Here is a 17,296-nt window from a genome sequence, read left to right as displayed (position 1 = left end):
GGGCCTCCTGCGTGGGTGTCCATGTGCCGCGGCTTGCACCATTCATGGGGCAGCCAGGTCACGGGGGCAGCCAGGTCACGGGCGCGGCCGTCCCAGAAGCAGCACACCATTCCCGGGTGGGGTTGTGAGGGAGAAGGATGGTTGGGCTCGCAAGAGGCCTGCACGTTCTCCGTTTAAACTGAAGAGGTCACACAGATGGGTGTGTTCCTCTCACCTCCCGTGACACGTGAACCCTTTTAATTACCCGGGCAGGCCTGTTGTCCAGCCCTCACCTCCTGGGACAGCATGGGCGGAGGTGGCCCTGGCCTGCCCTCTCTACCTTCCTGCTCTCCAAGCCTTGCAGCGTGCACACCCCAGCCTATGTGGCCACGCTCACCCCCACAACCCCACACAGTGTCCCCCGCGCACCTGATGCCCTGCTCTGGATGTGTGCCCCAGGGGACAGAGCCGCAGCACATCTGCCTTGTTTAGAACCTTCCATCACCATCAGGATGAAACTCAGACCCACCATCTGCCCTGCTTCCAGAAAGGACACGCTGTACCAACAACTCCTTTAATAGGTTTGTGTCCAGAGTCTCATGTGAGTTCCCAGGGAGGAGTCAGAGATCAGGATTAGGAAGGCAATCATCAAAGCCACGGTGGGAGGCACCCTCCATTGGTCCCAGCCCTTGCAGTGGTCACTAGACTGGGCCAGGTCTGTCTGAGAACCAGGAAGACAGTCACGTGGACTAGACATGCTGTGTATATCAGATAGGCTCAAGGGCTGGGAAGGGAACTGTTGGTGGGGGTGGGAACCAGGATCTGTAAAGTACAGGAAAACCACCTGCAAAGGTATTTATGAGTCCCTGGCCTTGCTCCCAGGGCTGTGTGGGCTGAATCCAACCAGCACCTGCAGCAGCAGCCCAGCCCACTCCCAGACCCACCCTTAGAGTGTGGCTGAATCCCCAGCACTCTCCACAGGCCAGAGACAAGACCTCAGTCTCATAGAGGGTACTCGAAACATTACAGACCGGAAGAGCCATAGAGATCTTGACCAGCAGACACAGGCTGCCAGCAGGTGCCAAGGATGAGAAGCCGTGGTGTTGAAATTATCTGACGAAGACTTGGAAGAGTTGTTGTCAAGATGCTCAAATAATAAAACAGCCAGTTGTTACCAGCAATGTGGGTTTATTTGGGAACAGGAAATAATTGGAATGCAAGCGAGAAAACTAAGGTGAACCATAAGCAAGTACAGAGAACAAAAGAAAGAAAGCTCTATCATAGAGAAAGGGGGTTGGAAGGGCTGTTCTAAACAGCCCATTGGAGGAAGCCGGGAGCCGGAAGTGTGGCGGCTTTCCATGGGTCGCACTGCGACAACCTCTCATTGGCTGAGCTGTTGCCGGGCGGGGAGAAAATCTCCCGCCGGGGGCGCAGGTCTGCACCTCCCCGTGGGGTCTGCGACCGAGGCTGCGCCGCAGGCCTTCGGGGCTTCCCGGGCGGCGCTGGTGGTAGAGTCTCCTTCCCGTGTAGGAGACCTGGGTTTGCTCCCTGGGCGGGAAGATCAAGGTCCCCACCCCAGTTCTGCCTGGAGAGTCCCCGGACCGAGGAGCGGGCGCCGGTCCGGGGGTCGCCGAGGGTCGGGCGTGACTGAGACCGACCCTCGGTGGGGCTGAGAGCGCCCCCTGCTGGCCTCGCGTTAAACAAGGTTTCTGCTTACCAATTTTCACATGGCCCCTCTTTGATGAAGATTTTCCTCCAAAAGCGTTGCTTATCAACACATTTTTTAAATGGATTCAGTGACTTTTTGTCAGTGCCAGGGAGGGCCTTTCCTGGATGTCATGTCCCTCTTGGAAGAGAGGTTGGAAAACTCTGGAGGGCACATTCAAGTAACAGAGGGCTAGGCCAGAGCTCTCAGGGATTTCCCTTCGGAAGTGTGTCTTAGAGCAGTGACTGCAGCGAGGGCACGCTCGACTCGGAGAGAAATAAGCCTTTGAGAAGGCGCGGCGCAGGAGTGACGTCAGGCGATAGCTGATGACAAGGCGCGGCGCAGGAGTGACGTCAGGCGATAGCTGATGGCAAGGCGTGGCGCAGGAGTGACGTCAGGCGATAGCTGATGACAAGGCGCGGCGCCGGAGTGACGTGAAGCGATAGCTGATGACAAGGCGCGGCGCAGGAGTGACGTCAGGCGATAGCTGATGACCTTCCCCCAAACAGGGAAACTGCAAGCACTTCTTGTTTATTTAAATTGAAGCATAGTTGATTTCCAATACTGGGTTATCAGAGACTTTCTCATTTGAGAAAGACTTTCAGTCATACAGCCTGCAGGTTACACATCCACTCCATGAATTTTGATAAGATTGCAGAGTTAGTTAATAGTCCAGATGAGAGAGAGGTGTGTGAATTTCAGACCATCTAACAAGCCTGATTCTGACGTCTGCTCAGATGTGGCCTGCTTCAGTTCCAGGAAATCTTTACTTTCAGGTCTCCAGTTGGTGTGCAGGGGTGGGCACTCTCTTTGGGCGTGTCACCTGGATCCAGAGTCTCTTCCCTGGAGCCTGGCAGCACAGGCTGGTGAGCAGTGCCTGCCTGGGGCCTTTCCAGAGAGGCTGAAGGGGGTCCTTCTGGGTTGCAGGCGTGATACTTAAGCTCTTCATCTCCCGGAACAGCTGTGAAAAGACAGCCCTTCCAGAGCACAGTTATTTCCAACAGAGGCAGTCAGGTCTTTGAAGCATTGACGTATATCTCCCTGTATCAGCCCTGGGTCAAAAGAGGCAGGTCTCAGGTACACCTGAGGTCTAGTGGCTCAAAGGGTGAGAATTGGTGGGTTCCCACGGGAGTGGGTCTGAGAGGGGTAAATGGCAATGCTTTGGGCACAGTAGTTGGAGAGTCTCTGTAAGTTTTGCCGGTTGGGTTTTAAAAGTGCCATTAATGCCCTCGAGTTACCCTGTGAACTGGAGGATGTAAGTCAGTGACAGTGTAAAGCCGGCCAAATGGTGCAGCTTAGTCAAGTTCCAGACTGGCAACACGGGCGCCCGGGCACTGTGACGTTTGAGAGGTGTTCCCCAGGGAAACGTCATCTTTCCTAACAAAATGTTAGCCTTGGAAGAAGCAGTGGCCTATCTTCAGGGCAAACTTTGGTCCAGAAAACAGACAGATCATAACAAACGTGTTTGAATCAGTGGGGAGAGGGAAGCAATAGGAAGCACATTTGCCAAACCTCCAGTGGGCGTGAGGCGATGCAGAGTCTCTGGGAGCGACTTTCCCCGGATTGTATTTGGACAGATGAGATGAGCCAGGCAGGCACTTTTTGAGGCCTTATTAATACTTCCCCACCAGTGTTGGTTCATGAAGGCTATCGTTTTGTCAGTGGATCTATGGTTTAGTGCATGTACTAAGGAATGCGAATCTTAGAATTCCTCAGGAAGCTGGATTGATATTTGGCCCAAGCTAGAGTTCTTTTTGGGAGAAGGCAATGGCACCCCACTCCAGTACTCTTGCCTGGAGGATCCCAGGGATGGGGGAGCCTGCTGGGCTGCCGTCTATGGGGTCGCACAGAGTTGGACACGACTGAAGCAACTTAGCAGCAGCAGCTGCAGAGTTCTTTTTATGGAACCAACAGTCACTGGATTTTCAATACTGTTTGTCTTTTTCTGAGGCCAGTTGTTACGCTGGCCTTCTCGGGCTGTCATTTGGGGAGCATCTCTTCAGACCATAACAGAAGTGTGGCCAGTGGTTCCTCTGAGAGCAGTGTTGTTGCACGAAATATCAGTGAGATGGATTCTCTTAGCCTCCAGGGAGTCAAGTCTGGGATGAGTCACGCTCAGCGTCTTGATGATGACCAAGGCGGCTGGTGAGAGTGTGGCATCTATTAGATTTAAACAGAAGAGCCATTTTTAATCTCAGTGCATTAGAAGTAAGGAACCGCATTGCTTCCCTAAGTATCCCAGGGTCCTGGGCGGCCCCAGAGACACATGGACTATGGGTGTGCATATGGTGGGTTTGCCCTTGGCTACAGCACAAGCCTGACTGAGAGCATGTAGCTCAGCCCGTTGGGCCCAAGCAGCCGAAAGGCAAGGTGCTGCCTTGGCTGCCTCAGGAGGGAAGGAGGCACAGCAGCACGCCCAACACAGTCTTCACTGTGTCGTCTCAAGCAGGCGCTGTCGGCGAGCCAGGGCCAGGCTGCCCTGGGCAAAGGAGCCCCCGTGACCCGCCGGGGAGTCGGCAGTGACTGGCGGGGCCACACAGGCGTGAGGTGTTTGGTCAGAGAAGGAGGGGAGTGGCACGGAGGGCCGAGGACTGTTACAACGTGAAGGAGCTGCGTGAGGAGCTGTGGGCAGCAGGGTCTCACCGGAGCTGGCGTGGCTAACCAAAAAGTGTGGCGTGTGTGACAACTCGGGGGCTTCTACTGCCTGGGGTGCAAAGATGGTTAACGGGGTCCCGTGGCTCTTTCTCTGGTGGCCATGACCGGAAGGGCAGTGGCAGAAGTGACCCTGAGACAAGGGGCCGTCCCCGAGCCACAGGGCCCGGCTGTAGCACTCGATGGGGCAGTGACAGTCCCCAAGCCTCCAAGGACATTCTCTTCTCACATACAGAGATGGACAGGGAAGCTGATCACTAGGCTGTCAAGGGCCAGTAGTCTGTTAAACTTCTCTTCAAACTCTCAAAGGCAGGTCCCCTTGATCTTCCCAAACAGTCTGGTTTGCACTTTTCATAGAGCACATAGAGGCTGGCCATAAGAGAGAAATTTGGAATTCAATTTCAAGAGTATCCAGCTAACCCAAGTAAAACCTCATGACTGGGGCTTAGTTTTTGGCTTGGGGAAGTTCAGGATGCCGCAAAGTGTACCTGGATCCAACTGCTACCCTTGTTTCAAGATTAGGTTCCCTAAATATCTATCCTGAGTTTGAGGAACCTCAGTTTTTCCTTGAAGACTTTATGTTCCTTTAAGACCAAAAGTTTTAACAGTGGGATGATGGCTTCCTGTGACGACGTTTGAGGAGAGCGGAGAAGCAGACTTCCTGTGTAACTGGCCCTTGAACAATGTGGGGTTTGGGGCACCCACCCCATGTGCAGTTGAAAACCCGGATGCAAGAGACCCAGGTTTGATCCCTGGGTCAGGAAGATCCCCTGGAGAAGGAAACGGCAACCTGCTCCAGTATGCTTACCTGGGAAATCCCGTGGACAGAGGAGCGTGGCGGGCTGCCATCCAGGGGGCCGCACAGTCGGCACGATGGGGGAACGGAGCGCCACTTTCCGGTCAGCCCTCTGCATCTGCGCTCCCGGAGCAGGAGCCAGCCAGCCGCAGCAGCACTGTAGACTTTATCGGGAAAGCTGCACATAAGACGACCGACGCAGTTCAAACCCGTGCTGCTCAGAGGTTAGCTGTGTATCATAGCGGAGTCAAGACTTCAAAAAACACGATGCCATCCAAGTCAGCTTTTAAGATTTATGGAAAAAAGAGGGTGTTTTGGTGACACCTGGGGCACCACTGTCCAGGTGTGCTACCATCCTCCCGGGTGGAGGCAGGAGGGCACTCGCTCTGCCAGCTGGAATGCTGCTGTGTGCACCGCGTAGGTCGGTTATGGTGAAATGTTGCTTTCAGTAGGAGTGGGTGCTTGTAGAGGGTGGGGGTTAAGAACAATGGGGTGCTGAGGGGCAGCAGCGTTGATTATGGCCTGCAGATCCTAGACAGACCTCCATCCTCAGCCCCTGGGCTTTCTCACAGGTTCCGCTTAGCAGTATGTATGGGGTGGGGAGGCCCTGAGCCCTGGAACTCTGTCACGGGCTTTAAACCTGGAGGACCTTCTCTACTTAAGCCTGTTGGTTCGTTCTGGGGAGAGGATTCGAGGGACTTAAATTTGAGTCTTGACTGAAAGAGCTGTGGGTTTTGCCAAAATCTGTTGAAGTTGTTGCCCATAAGGAGGGTGGTAGCTGATTCAATAGGAACAGATGGTCAGTGTCTCCAGAAACAGCCCAGGACTGTGAGAGGCAAAGCAAAGGCGGTGAAGGTCACTTAGTTCACCTGATTGACTGTTTTGATTGTTACTCTGACATCCTAGAATCACTTCCCCTTTCGGGAGAAAGAAATTCCAGCGTGATATTTTCTAAGGCCTCTCAGCCTAATGAATGAATAGGGGTGCAGGCCTGACCGTTGTTCCCATCAGCTGGTTAAGGGAAGGCTACTGTAATTACTTGGTGGAGTCCTGTATTAAGTGTTCTAGCCTCTTGCCAAAAGTTGGGGATTGCTTCTCTAAACCCTTTTCAGGATGTTCCCATGAGGCAACTTCATCCAGTGTTTGGCTTGTGCCTGCCCACAAGCATATGCCACTCCAGTATTCTTGCCTGGAAAATCCCCACGGACAGAGGAGCCTGGTCGGGCTACAGTCCCTGGGGTCGCAAAGAGTCGGACACCACTGAGCGACTTCACTTTCTTTCTTTCTTTTTACAAGCACATAGATCTGGGAAACCAGGCTGGTAGGTTTGGGTAATAATGTTAAATTCTTGAGCAAACCTGCGGGGTTTCTCAGTGACTCCAGGGGCCTCTTTAGGGCTCACAGTCTGGCCTTGGACCAGGAACATCAGCTTGGGATTTGTCTGGATCCTCAGAAAACTTAACTTGAAATGAGCGTGTTCTGAATTATGGTTACAGGGGGGAAGGAGTGGAAGGGTAAACTAGGCGTTTGGAATTGACATGTGCACACTGCTGTATTTAAAACAGAAAACCAACAGATGACCAAGCACCTACTCATAGCACAGAGAATGCTGCTCAGCATTCTGTAATAGCCTAATTGGGAAAAGAATTTGAAAAAGAATGACACGTGTGTACGTATACCTATATCACCTTGCTGTACCCTGAAACTAACACAACATTGTCAATCAACTATGTTTCAATATAAAACAAAAGTTAAATCCAGGGACAGATTCTGAGAGGTTCAGAGGAGGAGGAAGTGGGGAGAGCTGCATATAAAAAGGCAGCTCAGTGAGAGAATTAGAAAGTGGCAGTGGAGGGCAAGGAGGAGGTGAAAGCTGAACAGAAGGGCCCGAAGAAGGTGGCGGGGGAGAGGCTACTGAGCACATGGGGCTGCTGAGCACACGGGGCTGCTGAGCACACGGGGCTGAGCACACGGGGCTGCTGAGCGCACTGGGCTGAGTACACAAGAGTGAGCACACGGGGCAGCTGAGCACACGGGACTGCTGAGCACATGGGGCTGCTGAGCACACGGTGCTGAGCACACAGGACTGCTGAGCACACAGGCTGCTTTGTCCAGAGGCAGAGGAGGCAGGAGGGGAGAGACCTCTGGATCCATTTTGCATATCTCAATTATCTGTTTGCCTCAGTTAATTTAAAAATTGTATTTTGCTAATAGGCAATTTTATAATCTTGATAACACTTAGAAACCTCAAAGTACCAATAATAATAGGAATTCCATATAGTTTTGAAAATTTTTAGAGCATGGCTGTCCAATTTATCTTTAAGAAAGGTAAGCTTGGGAAATTTAAGAGTTCCCCCTAATGACTGTTAGTGTTCTAAATTACTTTTGTAAAGTTAGTCCATTTAATTAGAAGTGTGCCTGAGGAGGGACCACAATTTTTAAACATAAAGCTGTCTGAAGGGGGTAGAGAGGGCACCACCAAAACATTTAAATGACTAGAATCCCTTATCTTAGAGATTTTTCTCTACAGCAAAGGAAAAAATTTTCTAAATAGCACAGTTCCAATAGGAATAGCTCAGTTCCAAAGGAACTGGACAAAAGATTTAGCAGCACGGTTTCAGTAGGAACACCCTGGTTTCAAGAGATAGGCCACAGCACCAGACAAATGCTCTAAGAAAAGATGAACCTTTTAAATACAGGATGAAGGCTTCAAAAATGGTATATCTCCAATAACACCTGGAGAGCCTCAAAACACAGAAAGAATGGAACTTGAGTCCAGGAGAAAACTTACCTTAAACTCTAGGGTCAGCAAGAAAGCAGTGAGCTCCCTGGGCTCTGTGAGTTCACAGTGGTTCGCTCACTACATTGGAGTTATCAGGGGTCCTTTCTGGATCCCACTTCTGACACCAAGTAATGTTGACCTAAAACAGTCAAACAGCCAGTTATTTTACCAGCAAAAATGGTTTATTTGGGACTAGCAAAGAGTTACAATTCAGGGTGTACATTCTGTGGTGAGCCATTGGTCAGCCCAGAGAACAGGAGAGGAACTGTCTTTTACAGAGAAGGGGAGTTGGGAGGGGCTGTTTAAAGCAAAGAATCCATTGCAGGAAGCTGGGAGTTGAATGTGTGGAGATGGTGAAGTAAAGACAGTCTCAGATGAAGGAAAACTAAGAGGCTTTGAAGGCAGCAGACCTGGACTAAAAAGACAATACAGAGAGATTCTTCAGACATAAGTCAATCAGTTCAGTCTCTCAGTCGTGTCCGACTCTGTGAACCCATGGACTGAGGCATGCCAGACTTCACTGTCCATCCCTATCTCCTGGACTTTGCTCAAACTCATTTCCATGGAGTTGGTGATGCCATCCAACCATCTCATCCTCTGTCATCCCCTTCTCCTTCTGCCTTCAATCTTTCCCAGCATCAGGGTCTTTTCCTATGAGTCAGTTCTTTGCATCAGGTGGCCAAAGTATTGCAGTTTCAGCTTCAGCATCAGTCCTTCCAATGAATATTCAGGACTGATTTCCTTTAGGATTGACTGGTTTGATTTCCTTGCAGACCAAGGACTCTCAAGAGTCTTCTCCAACACCACAGTTTGAAAGCATCAATTCTTTGTCACTCAGCTCTCTTTATGGTCCAACTCTCACATCCATACATGACTACTGGAAAAACCAGTGTTCCAAGAAGGAAATCTGGAACACTGGGATTAAGGAAGAGCAACAGAAGTGATGCTTTCTCCTCTCAGTTTCTTTCAAATATGTTGGACAATAAAAGCAAAAGCTGCGGCATTGTTCAGGGGGATTTCAGTGTCAGTCAGCGTGACGTCCAAGACCGCTGTGGCACGAGAGACGGCAGGGAAGCTGGCTAAAGGGTCGCAGGAGACGGTGCAGCCAGAGTCACGGCAGAAAGGCCTAAGGCCGCTCAGAACTGCTCCTGACGGCCCAGACGAAGGCCGCTCAGAAACGGTCCTGACGGCCCAGACGAAGGCCACTCAGAAACGTTCCTGACGGCCCAGACGAAGGCCGCTCAGAAACGGTCCTGACGGCCCAGACGAAGGCCACTCAGAACTGCTCCTGACGGCCCAGACGAAGGCCGCTCAGAAACATTCCTGACGGCCCAGACGAAGGCCACTCAGAACTGCTCCTGACGGCCCAGACGAAGGCCACTCAGAACTGCTCCTGACGGCCCAGACGAAGGCCGCTCAGAAACGTTCCTGACGGCCCAGATGAAGGCCACTCAGAACTGCTCCTGACGGCCCAGACGAAGGCCGCTCAGAAACGTTCCTGACGGCCCAGACGAAGGCCACTCAGAACTGCTCCTGACGGCCCAGACGAAGGCCGCTCAGAACAGCTCCTGACGGCCCAGACGAAGGCCACTCAGAAACGTTCCTGACGGCCCAGACGAAGGCCACTCAGAACTGCTCCTGACGGCCCAGACGAAGGCCGCTCAGAACTGCTCCTGACGGCCCAGACGAAGGCCGCTCAGAAACATTCCTGACGGCCCAGACGAAGGCAAGAAAGGGGAAAGGGGAAGATGAGACAGAACCCACCAAAATAATAAAATGCTAGAATAAATTCAAGTTACCATCTTGAATTGAATTCCCAATGTCAGTTGACTTACCTGATACCTCAGCTGGTAAAGAATCCCCCTGCAATGCAGGATACCCCAGTTCGATACCTGGGTTGGGAAAATCCCCTGGAGAAGGGAAAGCTACCCACTCCAGTATTCTAGCTTAGAGAATTCTATGGACTATATAGTCCCTGGGGTCACAAACAGTCGGACATTTTTAGTTGACTTACCAAATTAAAATTATCCATAATTACAGCAGGTGTAAATGGATTTCTCTCATAGCCTAGGAAAATGCAGGGTTTTAGGAACTGAGAATCAGAAACAGATGAAGACCAAATATTTATTTCTCATTATAAATTACAATTTCTAAAACTTACTTCAAATATAATGATACATAGATTAAAGTAGAAGGATGAAAGATGACATACTTGCAAAAACTAATCAGAAGAAGACAGGAGTGAGCGGTTTTGTTAATGCCACACAACAGAAACTTTGGAACAAAGAGAATTACGGAGGATAAAGAGGATTTATATTGATAAAACTGACAATTCTTCAAGAAGGCATAATAATTCTAAAAGTATGCACCTAAAAAGAGAGCTTTAATAGAAAAAACTTTCTGAAGCACAAATGGACAGAACTAAAAGTAGAAATAGGGACTCCCTGGTGTCCCTGGCTAAGGCTCTGAGCTCCCAGTGCAGAGGGCCTGAGGTTGATTCCTGGTCAGGGCACTGGATCCCACATGCTGCAAGTCAGAGCTTGTGTGCCACACTAGAGATCCCGCGTGCCGCAAGGAAGACCAAAGGCCCCACGCGCCGCAAGGAAGACCCGGTGCAGCCAGAGGAGTAAAGGTTAAAAAAGAAAGTAGAAATAGACAACTCTGAGACTTCCCTCATGGCCCAGCAGTTGAGACTCTGAGCTTCTACTCCAAGAGGTGTGGGTTTGATGCCTGTTCAGGGAAATAAGATTCCACATGCTGTGTGGTGTGGCCAAAAAGTGAAAAAGAAAAGGAAATAGATAAACTCTCAATTATAGTTGGAGTCAGCAGTTCTTTGGGCTTCCTCAGTGACTCAACGGTAAAGAATCTGCCTGCAATGCAGGAGACTCAAGACACATGGGTTCAATCCCTGGGTCAGGAAGATCCCTTGGAGGAAGGCTTAGCAACCCACTCCAGTATTCTTACCTGGAGAATCCCATGGGCAGAGGAGCCTGGCGGGCTACAGTCCAAGGGGTCCCATACACACAGCAGTGCTTCTCCCTCAGTAATAGATAAAGCTTATAGACAGAAGATCAGCAAGGATATAAAATAAGTGAACAATATTATCAACCAACTGGACATAGTGTCACTCACAGCATGACCCACACAAGAGCAGCAGGGTGTGCGTCCTTCTCAAGCGCCCAAGGAACATCCAAATAAAGCATGTCCTGATTAAAAAAAAACCCAAGCAAATTTAAGATGATCAAAAACATACAAAGCATGTCCTCTGACTATAACAGAATTAGAACAGAAATCAGTAAGAGAAGGATGTCAGAAAACTGTTTGATCAGTTGGGAATTAAACACCAAAATCCTAAATAATCCATGGATCAAAGAGGAAATCAAAAGGGGAACTTAAAATATTTTTAACTGAATGCAATTAAAATGGAGCATGTAAGAAAATTAAGAGATGGAGCTGAAACAGTGCTTAGAGGGAAATTTCTAGTACAAATGCTTACATTAGAAAAGAAGTCTCAAATCAGTAATCTAAGCTTCCACCTTAAATTAGAAAAGAAAAAGCAATGTAAACCCAAATCATGCAGAAAAGAGGAAAGAAATGTAGTTTTTATTGTTCAGTCGCTAAGTTGTGTCCTACTCTTTGCAAAACCATGGAGCGCAGCACAGCAGGCTCCTCTGGCTTCCGTAGTCTCCTGGAGTTTGCACGTTCCTGTCCATTGAGCTGGTGATGCTGTTACTATTTCCTCTCTGCCACTCCCTTCTCCTCCTGCCCTCAATCTTTCCCAGCATCAAGGTCCTTTCTCTGGGTGGCCAGAGTATTGGAGCTTCAGCTTCTGTCAACAACTCCAGTGAATATTCAGGGTTAATTTCTTTTAGGATTGACTGGTTTGGTCTCCTTGTAGTCCAAAGGACTCTTAAGGGTCTTTTGCAGCATCACAATTCGAAAAGCATCCATTCTTCGGCACAGAGCCTCCTTTAGGGTCCAGCTCTCACATCTGTACACGACAACTGGAAAAACCATATCTTTGACTATACGGGCCTTTGTGGGCAAAGTGATGTCTTGTTTTTTAACACACTGTCTAACTTGTTATAGCTTTCCTTCCAAGCAGTGGCTGCTGTCACTGCACACAGTGGTTTTGGAGCCCCCCCACCCCCAAATAAAATCTTCCAGTTTCTACTTTTTCCCCATCTATTTGCCATGAATGATGGGACCAGATGTCATGATCTTAGTTCTTTGAACGTTGAATTTCAAGCTGGCTTTTTCACTCCCTCATCAAGAGGCTTTTTAGGTCCTCTGCACTTTCCGCCATTATAATGGTGTCGTCTGCGTACCTGAGGTTGTTGATATTTCTCTTGGCAATCTTGATTCCAGCCTGTGATTCATCCAGCCCAGCATTTTGCGTGAGGTGCTCTGCACAGGTTGGATAAGCAGGTGACAGTCACACAGCCTTGAAGTGCTCCTTTCCCAATTTTGAACCAGTCTGTCATTCCATGTCTAGTTCTGTTACTTTTTGACCTGCATACAGGTTTCTCAGGAAACAAGTAAGATGGTCTGGCACTCCAATCTTTTAAAGAATTTTCCACAGTTTGTTGTGATGCACACAATCAAAGGCTTTAGCGTAGTTAATGAAGCAGAAGTAGATGGTTTTCTGGAACTCCCTTGCTTTCTCCATGATCTAAAGAATGTTGGTAATTTGATCTCTGGTTCTTCTGCCTTTTCTAAACCCAGGTTGCACATCTGGAAGTTCTCATTTCACATACTGCTGAAGCCTAGCTTGGAGGATATTGTGCATAATCTTACTAGCATGTGTAAGAGCAGAAATCAAAAGAATTTGGAAATCAAAAAAAGAAAAAATTGTGAAACAAAAAAATTGGTAGACCTCTAGCAACAGCAACGGCAAAAAAAAAAATTGCAGGCCCAAACACAGTTTCAGGAATGAGAGAGGTCTATCACCGCAAACATGGCAAGCAGGTAGGGAAGGAAGGCTCTGGGTAATTCTGTTGACAGCAAGTCAATAACTGGAGTGACGCGGACCAAGTCCTCAAAAGCCACAAACCACCAAAACTCACGCGTCGCGAACCGGATAGCTCGATTAGCCTTATCAACTCTGAAGAAATTGAGTCTGCAATTAACTATCTTCTGAAAAAGCAAGTCTCGGATGGTTTCCCTGGAAATTACACAAAACATTTAAAGAAGGAAGACTAGAAATCCCTTCCAGGAGATGAAGGGGGAAGGAAGCTTCCCAACCCGTTCAGCATCAGCCCAGCACTGTGAACACAGCTGCAGAAATCCTCCAGATACACTTCTTCTTCTTCTGTTCTGTAGGGTCACCGCAAGCCCCAGGTCAGCCGACACTGAACCACTGCTCCCGGGGGAGTACAGGCTCAGATTCCCAAAAGCTGACAAGCACAAACAGACGGCTCGAAGCTGACCGCGGAAGGGGCACTTGTTCACAGCGGGAGCTGAAGCAAGAAGGCGTGTCGCCTTGCTGACCCTCGGCTGAGGACGGGCGGGCCAAGTCGCTCGTGTCTGCTGCTCCGCTTGTGCCCACAAATGCCCACCGAGGGGATTACAAAAGCAGTTTGAGGTTGGTAGGCAACATTGCAAGTACAAAATCCACAAATACTGAGACCCGACTGTGTTAGTAAACAAAATCCAGTAATATAAAAAGAAAACAGCGCACCACAACCCATGAAGTTTATCCCGGTTCAGTTGTCAAGAAAATCAACGCAATGCACCACACTGTGTTCAAAGAAAAACCACACGAATGTACAGATGGATGCAGACAAGCACATGGTGAAATACAGAACTCATTCGTGATGAGAACTGGCAAAGGAGACCCCTGCAACCGACGCCGTGCCTCAGCGCTTCAGGCCGGAAGGAGGCTCCCGCCTGCACGCAGCGGCGTCTTGGCGTGCAGTCGGTGAGCAAGGGCAGCAAGAGCCACGCACGCGGGGAGGCGGCGCCGCTGTCCGCGTCCATGACTGCCACGCCCCAGGGAGCTACAGACTCCTAAACCCTAAATAGAGAGAAGATAAACTGTGCTCGAGGATTGAAAGGCTCAAAATTGTAAAGATACCAATTTTCCACAAAGTGATCGTACATTTTTGGCATAACACCAATGAAACTTCCAGATTGTTTTGTACTGAATGAGGGGCTGACTGTAAAGTTTACATGGAAGGGCATAGGAACTACATGTTTCTTCTTTCAAGCATGTAGAATGTTTATTTCCATCCTGCTACCTCCAAAAGAGGGGCTTTCCTGACGGCTCAGTGGTAAAGAATCCCCCCGGGAATGCAGGAAGCCCAGGAGATGAGGGTTCGATCCCTGGGTTGGGAAGATCCCTTGGAGGAGGAAATGGCAACCCACTCCAGTATTCCTGCCTGAAAAATCCCGTGGACAGAGGATCTTGGTGGGCTACAGTCCCTAGGGTTTCACAGAGTCGTACACAGCTGAGGAGTAAGCATGCGGGAACTAGAACAGCTAAAACCATTTTGAAAAAGAAGATTGGAGTTGGAGGCTCATACTGCACAGTATTAACTGTGGCTGCATAATCGAGACAGCCTCAGGGATGAGAGACGCAGTGGAGAAACGGGCCCCCCGCGCAGGGCCGTTTATACGGAGGTGCAGAGGGCTTCACAGAGAAAGGGTGGTTTTCTTAAATTTTATTGAAGTACTGTTGTTTGTGATGTTTCATTGTTTTTGATGCTGAGTACGACTCTATGTTATGTTTACCCTGATAGCTCAGTTGATAAAGAATTTACCTGCAACGCAGGAGACCCTGGTTCGATTCCTGGGTCAGGAAGATCCCCTGGAGAAAGGAAAGGCTACCCACTCCAGTAGTCTGGCCTGGAGAATTCAATGGACTGTGCAGCCCATGGGGTCGCAGAGAGTCAGACACGACTGAGCGACTTTCACTTCACTCACCGTTGTTTCCATTTTGTGTTACTTTCTCCTGCACAGCAGCATGACTCAGTTACACACACGGACAATCTTGTTCACACTCTTTTCCATTCTGGCTTATCACAGGATACTGAATATAGCTCCCTGGGGTGCGCAGTGGGACCTTGTTGTTTCTCTGTCCTGTAGGTAAGAGTTTGCATCCACTGACCCCAAACGCCCAGCCCTTCCCTTCGCCCCCCTCCCCGCTTGGCGACCACAGTTCGTTTCTGTTTCACAGGTTGATTCGTACTTCAGATCCCACATGTGAGTGGTAGCCTGTGATGTTTGTCTTTGCCTTTCTGACTGACTTCACTTAGTCTGATCATCTCTAGGTCCATCCATGTTGCTGCAAATGGCATCATTTGATTCTTTTTGATGCTCGGTATTACTCTATTGGATATATAAATATATGTGGGTACCACATCTTCTTTGGAAAGGATGGTGCCAGTGCCTCTGCCATCCACATGCAGAAGAGGCGGACGTGATGAAGTCACACCTCTTACAGAGAATAATTCAGAATGGCTCATAGATCAAGTCACATCATGAGACTAGGCGACTTAAGGAGAAAGAAATCTTCATGACCGGGGTTAGGCGAAGAGGTCTTGGTAACAACACAAAAAGACCATCCACAAAAGAACACGCTGATAAATTTGATTGTATCAAAAAGTTAAAAATTGCTCTGTGAAATACACAGCTGAGACAAGCTACAGACTGAGAAGGTGTTTGCAAACCTCACACAGGAGAAGGAGCTGCACGTAGAATATATAACTGCTGCTGCTGCTAAGTCGCTTCAGTTGTGGCCGACTCTGTGCGACCCCACAGATGGCAGCCCACCAGGCCCCGCTGTCCCTGGGATTCTCCAGGCAAGAACACTGGAGTGGGGTGCCATTTCCTTCTCCAACACATGCAAGTGAAAAGTGAAAGTGAAGCCGCTCAGTTGTATCTGACCCTCAGCGACCCCATGGACTGCAGCCTTCCAGGCTCCTCCATCCATAGGATTTTCCAGGCAAGAGTACTGGAGTGGGGTGCCATTGCCTTCTCCAAATATATAAAGAACTCTCTAAACTCAACAGGAAGCAATCAAATGGTCCAATTAAAAGACGTGAGACTGCGCCAGAGAGGGTCACGTGTGCAGATGCAGATGTGGGGAGGCACTCGGTCCCCAGCCCCATGTGAACAGAAGCCGCAGGAGGCCTGACTACAGGTCAGATCAGCTGAGAGGAAGAGCTGTGACAGGGACGCCAGAAGGACATGGAGAAGCTGCAGAGAAGCGAGCTCTCGCGCTGGAGAGCCTCTGGGCAGGGCTTTTAAATCTGTTTTTATTCGTCTGTTTGGCTGCGTTGGGTCTCTGTTGCCACTTGTGGGAGCTTTAATTTCGGCGCACAGACTCTGCTTGTGGCTTGTGGGCTTAGCTGCCCGGTGGTGTGTGGAACTGTAGTTCCCTGACCAGGGATCAAACCCGTGTCCCCTGGGGTCCGTGGGCAGTTCTGAGGTGAACCCAGCGGTCAGTCTCCAGGCGGGCAGTGAAGCACAGGTGCCGTGAAGCCTGTGTGTGCTCGTCCGTGGCCGCGCCTCGCAGCTGGGGAGCGGGATCCCGCGGCCTCCAGCGCTGGGGGCTCAGCTCCCTAGGGCAGCCCGGCTCCTTGCAGGCCCCGGGAGCTGCCGGGTCTCCCTCAAGCTGAGGGAAGAAGTCAGGCTCGGTCGTCTCTGACATCAGCAAGGGGAGCCGAGAGCTGGGGGCTGGGCCAGGCCGTAGGGAGCGCTGGGGGATCCTAGCCGGGCAGCTGTGGTCACACGAATGGACACGTGTGCACAGAAAAGCGGCAACTTTACTGCACATGGGGGAACAGCCTGACCCTCCCCCTCCTGCCTTCCGGCCTTTGCGCGGGTTGAGTCCTGGGCCTCAGGCCTTTGCAGTCACCTGACTCTGACCTGCCCTTCGCCCAGTCCTGGCGCCATCCTCTGCTGGGGAAGGGTGGGGTCAGAGGGCAAAGTCCGAGCAGCTCGCAGGAGGGACCCCTCTGGGCAGGGCCGGGTGGTGACCCTGAGTGGGGGCAGGCAGCAGGGGCCGTCACCTGCCGGGTGGTGGCCGGGCTGGGGGGGCGGCGACGGGGGTGGGGCGGCAGCAGGTGGACAGCGCCAGGCGGGCGCCCGGGAGCCAGCAGCCGGTCCAGCTCCCTCCTCACAGCCTCCCGCTGCTCATCGACAGCCCAGGTAAGGGGCGCTCGGGCTGTGGGGGCGTCCACCCAGCTCCTGCCCACCCCTGGGGGCTCAGGGGATTGTGTGGCCTGGAGGTGGGTGTGGGGTGGGGTCCTGGTGTCCCTGGTTCCTGCCCGTCTCTGACGTGGCCTGCGGCTCGGGGACAGAGGCTGGGTCCCGTGGGGACAGCGACTCAGGCAAGTCACCCACTCTCTCTGAGCCTTGGTCTTTGCCCCTTAAAACG

This window comes from Bubalus kerabau, chromosome 11 (genome assembly GCF_029407905.1).
Source record: "Bubalus kerabau isolate K-KA32 ecotype Philippines breed swamp buffalo chromosome 11, PCC_UOA_SB_1v2, whole genome shotgun sequence".
NCBI classification, from domain to species: Eukaryota; Metazoa; Chordata; class Mammalia; order Artiodactyla; family Bovidae; genus Bubalus; species Bubalus kerabau.
The sequence above is the reverse complement of the archived record's forward strand: the minus strand, read 5'-3'. Positions refer to the sequence as shown.